Source organism: Centruroides sculpturatus, unplaced genomic scaffold, assembly GCF_000671375.1.
Source record: "Centruroides sculpturatus isolate CEXI.00-Female unplaced genomic scaffold, Cexi_2.0 scaffold85, whole genome shotgun sequence".
Classification (NCBI taxonomy): Eukaryota; Metazoa; Arthropoda; class Arachnida; order Scorpiones; family Buthidae; genus Centruroides; species Centruroides sculpturatus.
Window position 1 is genome coordinate 1,376,905 of NW_019384798.1, and position 8,090 is coordinate 1,384,994.

The following is an 8,090-nucleotide window of genomic DNA, read 5'->3' on the forward strand; positions in this document are numbered from 1 at the left end:
CGGACATCACACCTTTCTTCGATGAAGCGCATGTTATTCGCACCACCCAACACACGGAACAACTAAGAACTTTGGAGGCACTGGAAATATTTAAAGCCGATCGTAAATCCGCATGCATTAATTTCAAAGAAGAAATAAATCTCTCTGCAGCATGGCAATTTTTAATTGACGATAAATCATAATATAGTTTATAAGACAAGTTTTATGACGTAATGCACACAATGATTCCCCATTGGTAGAAAATTACATTTGAAATAACAAGTGGATTCCTTCCGTTTTCGGAATTTTTTCGAAAAATAGCACGTTACGTTTTTTCAAAAACATTCGAATTAAAGAATCCGGTTATAACGAAAGATATAAAGAAGTAAGCCTGAAGAAGATCCCAGGAGGGGAATCGAAAACGTTCGCCGATTTTAAAGAATTTCGCACCGGTTAATGGTTAAGGGTAGACAGTTGTTGGTTGTGAAGTTATACAACCCGGTGTGGTAAGAAAGCATATTAATCATTTGATTGACTCATAAATTCTTCAACTAAACTTTCAGACATTTTAATTAAACAGCAAAATAAATCTAAAGTTCCAATAAATACGACCTTAAATAAAACGTAAACACTTTCTATTCCGTTAAAGTCCGGCGCCGAGCAGTCTGTCGTCAAAAGCCGTTGGAGTCCGTTGGGGTCAATGACCCGAACGTCCAGTGAGAACAAGCTTCTTAAATAAAAACTACAATAACTTAAAAACTAAAGCAGATTTCTAAACAGAATTTTCACAGGATGTGTCCAGAAAAGTCTACTGTCCGATAAACACAAATTAATTGGGGGATGGAAGAAAACTGACCCGGTGTGGGCCTCTAAGTTCCACAAGTGTAACCCTTATTATCCAAAAAACTAATGGGCCAATTCCAACCAAACTTGGGTGGCCTACTCACCACAGGTCAGTGGTTCCATCGACGTCATCAGTTCCGGGAAATCGATCTTTAATCGTCCGGTAAATTGATCCGTATATCCTGCACTTTAGTTAATCCATATTTCGGGAAAAATGGGTCCACAATAAAATTTTTATATCCACAGAGTCACCACAAAAAGATCTATCAGGTAATACACAAAATATCGCATTAAAATCACTTTAAGACATCAAGAACTCAAAAAATCCAGGAGCTCGACTTTTACACTGCACTCTGCTTCACGGAACAGTCCACTCTCTAATCAAATCAATATTCGAATTTTATGTTCGAATTTAATTCGAACAAAACATTCGAAATAGAAAGCCACTTTCAACCACTTTCAGCCTCATATCTCCCGCACCCTTATAGCTATCGAGATGCAACCACCCCTATGCACGAATGGAGACTTAGGGCTACCACCACATACAAACACCATTCACGTGCGATGTGTAGTTTTGGCGAAAAAGTGAAATATAGGGACATACATGTCCATTTATATATATATAGATGTAAGCTATAGCCAAACATATCTAAAAAAAAGATTGCTTTCACACTAGTTATAGAATTACATTCATTAGTACAGAATTTAAACTACCTCTCCTTAGGGCAAATTCTGTAATTTGGTTAATTAATAATTATTTTAATAGTAGCTTAAAATAACGTAGCTTTCAGATAAGGTTTATATTTACACACATGCACACACACAGAATAATAACCACAATTACGCAAATGCACAATCACATGATATTGAAGTAAAGCTGAAAGTTAGTTAAGAGATATTGAAGACCGTGGAGGTAAGACATCTCAGTAGAAGTCTACATAATGTAACTGTTAGCAAATATCTGCATGCTAACAGTTACGATTTTGTTTTGACAGTTGATAATACAGCTTAGGACTGGGATAAGTACTGAACAATTGGATCATAATAGATTTAGATAGATTAGATGAGATAATAAAATCTTTCTTTCTTACATAAATAATGCATCATTTTATATAAATTTAAAGAAAATTCTTATCATTTTCCTGAAAAATGTATAAGAAAAGAAAAAATATAATTTGAACAATTAGTTTTACTTTATAATTAAAATATCAAATTATAATTTTTACATTCCTAGCTGTTATACATAATAGGGAAAGTATTATGGCTGGTCAAAAAATGACCCCCCTAAGATTTTTATATTTTTGGACTTGAGATCTTGAAATGTTGAGAAATGCAAAAAGATTTGGGGATTTTTTCTGTATGTATGGATGTGTGTGTGGTGGCACGATTTTGTTTATCCTCTTTGAAGTTTAATAACTCCTGTGCTTTTTGTTGAAACTTTTCAGGGAGGTTTGTGTAGGGGGATTGATGCTATTAAATTTTGGTGATTAAAAGTTGAGGGGTGGTGTCATATCTCAAATAGGGTCTGACTTAATGAGAATTTTGCTTGTTATTAGCATTTACGGTTTTTTATAAAACCTATTTCTATCCTCAAAATTAAGTTTTTTGCCATTTTATAATAATTAAAAATATATAAAGCACTTTTTTAATAAAATATCATAACAGATGGTTTTACCAAATATTGTCAGGTAAGTTAAGCAACTCGTTGCAGGATTTTTTTAATATAAATTTGGCACATTAACACATTTAACTAGTTTTATAGCTAAGTGTATTAAGATGTTTCTAATTTACCAATATGAATTTCTCTTTGAAGAGGATGAAATTTAAATAGGGATTGTTGTTGGGTAAGTGCTCCAATCACTAGTGTAGCATTTCATATTATTCATAAAACAATTTATATTTACTATATATGGTAAATAATAGTAATTTATTATGTTATTTTTGTTGCAATTGAATAAGTGATTCATGACAAAAAATTGCTCTGAATCATTACATAGTATGAATAGGATTATTATTGTTATAGTTTGACATAAAATATATTTATAATATTTAACTTATATACATTTAAAATAATAGACTTTTAACAAATTATTTATTAGTTTTTACAATAATTTCTAATACCCCATTCACACCAAGCATTTCAATCTAGAATGTGACCAAGGTCAGTGACTATTCCGTGGTGCGACCTCTCTTGACTGTTTCAATCTCGACTGAAACGAGGTTCAATTGAGATTGACTCGAGAGTTCTTGAAACTAGATCCAGTCATAAGAGAAATCCCACAATTCCGCGCGTGCGAGAAAATACAAGATGGCTGCAGAACATATGTTGGGCTATCAACACATGTTCTGCAGCCATCTTGTATTAAAAAAGACAACTGGAGAGACGATGACATTTGTCTATTATTAGATATATGGCAAGAAAAAGTATTTATTTCTAACCAAAACTTTCATTTTGTTTGTTGGTGTTCATGACTTACCGTGTAGTTACATCCGTTTTATCATTGTGTGTAATAGCTGGGTTCTTCTCAGGCAGACTGCTTGTGCGAACAGCACAACGTTCGACTGGCGACAGTCACAATTGAGATTGTAGGTAAATCAAGATCGAAGTGAGTCATGGATTGTGTGCGAACAGGGTATAAGGTGTATTTAATGTGATTAATACAACAACAAAACAAACTTACTAATGCACCTTAAGGTGTATTAGTAAGTTCGTATTTGTTGTTATTAATAGTACTAGCAGGTAGGCCTGGCATTACTCCGGCAAAAGTAACGATAACTAAGATAAAGATTATTATGTTACAGTCAACCTTACCCATTTTCACAGAATGCAAGAATTGGGTCCCCTTGTTTCCAGACTAATTAGCGAATTTTTAGATGATTCTAAAAATATGTTCGATTTCCCGCAAAAACGAAAAAANCATATAAAATATAATTTTGCTTTACTTTCGTTTGAAAAAGTAAACATACAGAGTTGTTCTGACGTCATCGCAATTTCTGCTTTTAAGGACAATACCGTATTGTATTTTAAGTCGGATGATACAGATTAAACCAAATAAATGTTATCGAAATAATAAATAATATTACTATGAATATATTATATATATATATTACATCTAGGGCTATTGTACTGTATAATGTAAAAAATAACTATCTATTGAAACGAAATATTGGCTTTTTTCTTAAATTAATTCTTTCCGCCCTGCGTGCACTGTTTCGCAAACATTTGTGTTTATGCGTTCTTCGTAACGCACTTAAAATCCCCGCGAGACCAGAAAACAGACACACTTACTTTGAATACTTTATTCTGGGTCCTTCCGGATCGAGTGATCTCTACTCTTATACCTTGTACATGAGTCGGGGCCATCTGTCTTGCACGTCCCTCTTTCACTCTGGTGTCGCCAGATCCCCCGTAACAGGCACCAAGAGGGTCTCTTTTAGCAAGCCCGTTATGGGTTCGGCCAGACCCTCAATGGGGCGGCCGAGTGGTGAGAGACGGTGTCCGACATATCCGGACGGACCAGCCGTCCGGATTCGATCCCGGGTCCTAGCAGACGGTAGGCTGCCACCGTGACCGCTCGGCCATCCGACCAACATGAAATATTGGCTGTCTTTATAGTAGTGGGCGTAAGTATCTTGCTGTCATCAGAAAGATCTGATTCTCATTGAAATAGATACCGCCTTTCTTCGTTAGTCATTTAAATTCACAACACTAAAAAATACCGTACTTTTAGATGTTTGTGTCGACATAATTCAGTAAATTGATTTTGCAATTAACCTTTTTAACCTCAATGTTTCTTTCCCAGATTGTTCTCAAGAGGCCAATAGCATCCCTTGTTCCTTTTCCGAATCCAAATTGTTCTTCACGTAGAAATGTTTCGGCGTTGTTGTAGAGTCTTCTGTTAATGATTTTAAGAAGGATTTTTGAGGCATGTGAAATTAAACTAATTGTTCTAAAATCACTACACTTTTTAGCTTTTGCTTTCTTTGGTATAGGTATCAAAATACTTTGAGCAAAGTCTTCAGGTCATTCTCCTGTTTTATATATGAGATTGCGTAAGTCTGTTATTTTCTCGATTCCTTCCTTGCCTAACCCTTTTAGAAATTCAGCTGGTATTCCATCTACTCCTTCTGACTTTTTGTTTTTCAATTCTTTAATTGCCAATCCAACTTCATCTTTCACGATAATAGGTCCTCTTTCATCATTAGCTATTTGAGAAGATTTTTCCAATTTTAACTCTTTAGGTTTGGTGTTCTCTCCATAGAGATCTCCAATATATTCTTTCCAATAGCCCATTATATCAGCTGGGGTTAAAAGTGTTTTTCCATCTTTGTCTTCAATACTCAGAATTTGGTGGGTGCGATCATTTGTTAATTCTTTGACTTTTTTGTATGATAGATCATATCTGCCTTTTTTGTTCAGTTCTTCGATTTCCTCACATTTCTTACTTAACCAAGCTTCTCTAGCTTTTCCAGTTTCACCTCTCAATTCATTATTTAGCTTCTTGTACGTCATTCTCCTTTTTTCATTATTTATATTTTTCCAATTTCTTCTTTCATCCATTTTCTCAGTCATTTCTTGAGTAATCCAAGGTTTTTTAAAATTCTAATACCATTTACATATCCAAGAAATTTTTAGCCGATTCCTTTATTGTATCTTTAATTCTTTTCCAATTTTCATTTGGGTCAAACTCACAGTCAAAGTCATATGGAAGTTCTTTTAATTTATATTCCAGGTTTTCTTTAAAATTTAATACAGTACAGTGGTACCTCAGGATACGAAATTAATCCGTTTCGAAACTGAGATCGTATCATGAAAATGTCGTAAGGTAAATCATTTTTCCCCATAGGATTACATGTAAAACCAAATAATTCGTTCCAAGACGAAAAACACACTCAAATTAAAGCTAAGTAGTACATTTAAAAAGATAACTATAGTAAAGAAAACACTGAAAAATACGTTTTGTAGTTGTAAATGTATAAATAACCATAATAAAATAATAATTGATTAAAAAAAATGTAGTTTTATTTGCACTTTACCTTTGAGGATAGACGAAGGTGGAGGTGTAAACTGGTGGCGGAGGAGTGGGAAAAGGGAAATGATACTAAAACTTAACTTACATAACATAATGTAACAATAACTTAAAAAAGATTAAAAAATTAGTGTTGTTTTATATATTTTTTTAAAAATTTTTATTCACTGCTTTTTGCTTTCTTTCCTTCATTTCCACCAGCACTTTCACGAGATAGAAGTCGCTTGGTAAAATACGTATCTATGCAAAGAGGTTTGGCTTTGCCTACTTTTTAAAATGTTTCTAAAATGACTTAGGCAAATGTCATTACTCCGAGCAGCAATACGGCCAGTGTGAACCTTTTCGGGATGTTTCTTTTCAATAAAATCAGTCACTTTCTGATAATACCTCGAGATTTCCTTTATCGAGCGAGATGCTTCCACGACGAAGCAAACGTGCGGACTGAGACCGAAGTGAATAAAAAATGGCGCTGCGAACTAATGTAACGTCGTATGGTGAGTTTTTGTTCGTATCGTGGAGCAAAAATATGTTCGAATTTCATGTCGTATCCTGAAAATTTCATATACCGGGGCGTTCGTATCCTGAGGTACCACTGTATTTCCATTTAGTTTTACCAAATTCCATCTTTTTATTCTTTTGGCTCTCAAAACTTTTTTCAATTTCATCACAATATCTGTAGTTAATAAGTTGTGATCAGAATCTGCATCTGCTCCTGGATATGTCTGAATTTTCTTGACCGCATTCCTAAAACGACTTTGAATTAGAATATAATCTATTTGATACTTTCCAATGTCTCCGGGCATTTTCCAAGTGTATAGTCGACGTTTGGATTGTTTGAACCATGTGTTTCCAACTATTAATTGATGCTTGGTAGCAAATTCAACTAGTCGTTCGCCTCTTTCATTCCTATTTCCTAGCCCAAACTTGTCCACAATTTTTCCTTCTCCTCCTTCTCCCACAGATGCATTCCAGTCTCCCATAACAATTAGGCATTTCTTAGTTTTATCATTTTCTATTATATCTTCAATTTGGTCATAAATTTCTTTTACTTCTTCATCGTCATAGTCTCCAGTAGGCATGTATACTTGAAATATCATCATATCCATGAGATCGCTTTTTATTTTAATCATTAAAATTCTGTCACCTCTGTATTCAATTCTTTCAACTGAGTATTTTACCTTCTCATCTAAAATAAATGCTACACCATTCTTTCCTTTAGTTCCACAAGAATAAATAACCCTGAATTCATCGCTAAAAAAATCACCGCTGTCCTCCCATCTAACTTCACTAAGCCCAAGAATATCCAAATTCTGCCTCTTCATTTCTATATTGACATTTTCCAACTTACCTGGTCGAAGCATGGTTCTTACATTCCATGTTCCTATTCGAATTCTTCCTATGGAAGTCTTCCAATGGGGGTTTCGCGTGGTGACGACCTGGGAAGCCCCATAACTTCCCCTGCCGGGCATGACACCTTTCTTTTGGAGATGAGTCCCACATTTGCCAGGACGATAAATAGGTTTTCTGCTTTCCATTAACAAGAGAGGTATAGCTGAGGTGGTTTCCCGTTGCCTTCCTCACGGTTTCTGATCAGAGTTTTCCTTCTCCTAGGTAGGTTGCCTACCAAGACTTAAAGAGTCCTGCCTACCCCGGCAATAGGCATATGGCGGCCTAAATCGCCTTGACACAGCACGTAATTTAAGGATGTTATGATTTCAGTAATGACTTTTTTACAAAAAAGAGAAATCTCTACGAATAAATTTTCCTTCCAATAAACATGTAACGAATTACGCAGGGAGTTCTCTAAATCATATTTAGGGAAACATTTCGTTTTTGAATTATCATTATTTATTTTTTCTAAATGAAAAACATACAACAAATGAATGACTTTAATTCAACATTTTTCATAGTTATTACTTTAAAATTTTTTATTTAGAATTTTACTTATACCGTGATCTGTTACAAATACAGTACCAGAGTCCATAGATTACTTATAGACTCTGACAATACTGTACTAACATAATTTTCAAATTATAAAAATAAATTTAACTAAAACACAATTTTAAAAATTATTGATTTTCTTTAACAATTATTAACTTAAAAATTTTAAATAAAATAATTTTATAAAGCTTAAAATAAATATTTTGAAAAAATATATAATCTACTGAAAAATCAGTAGCAATAATGTCAAACAATTACAAATATTATTATTTACTCTTAAGTAACATAATTATTTTA

General features: G+C 33.9%; 1 pseudogene; it reads right to left on the minus strand.

Annotated features, from left to right (window-relative positions):
• Positions 1-4,549: 4,549 nt before the first annotated feature.
• Positions 4,550-7,387, minus strand: LOC111629468 (annotated as a pseudogene).
• Between the last annotated feature and the right edge of the window lie 703 nt (positions 7,388-8,090).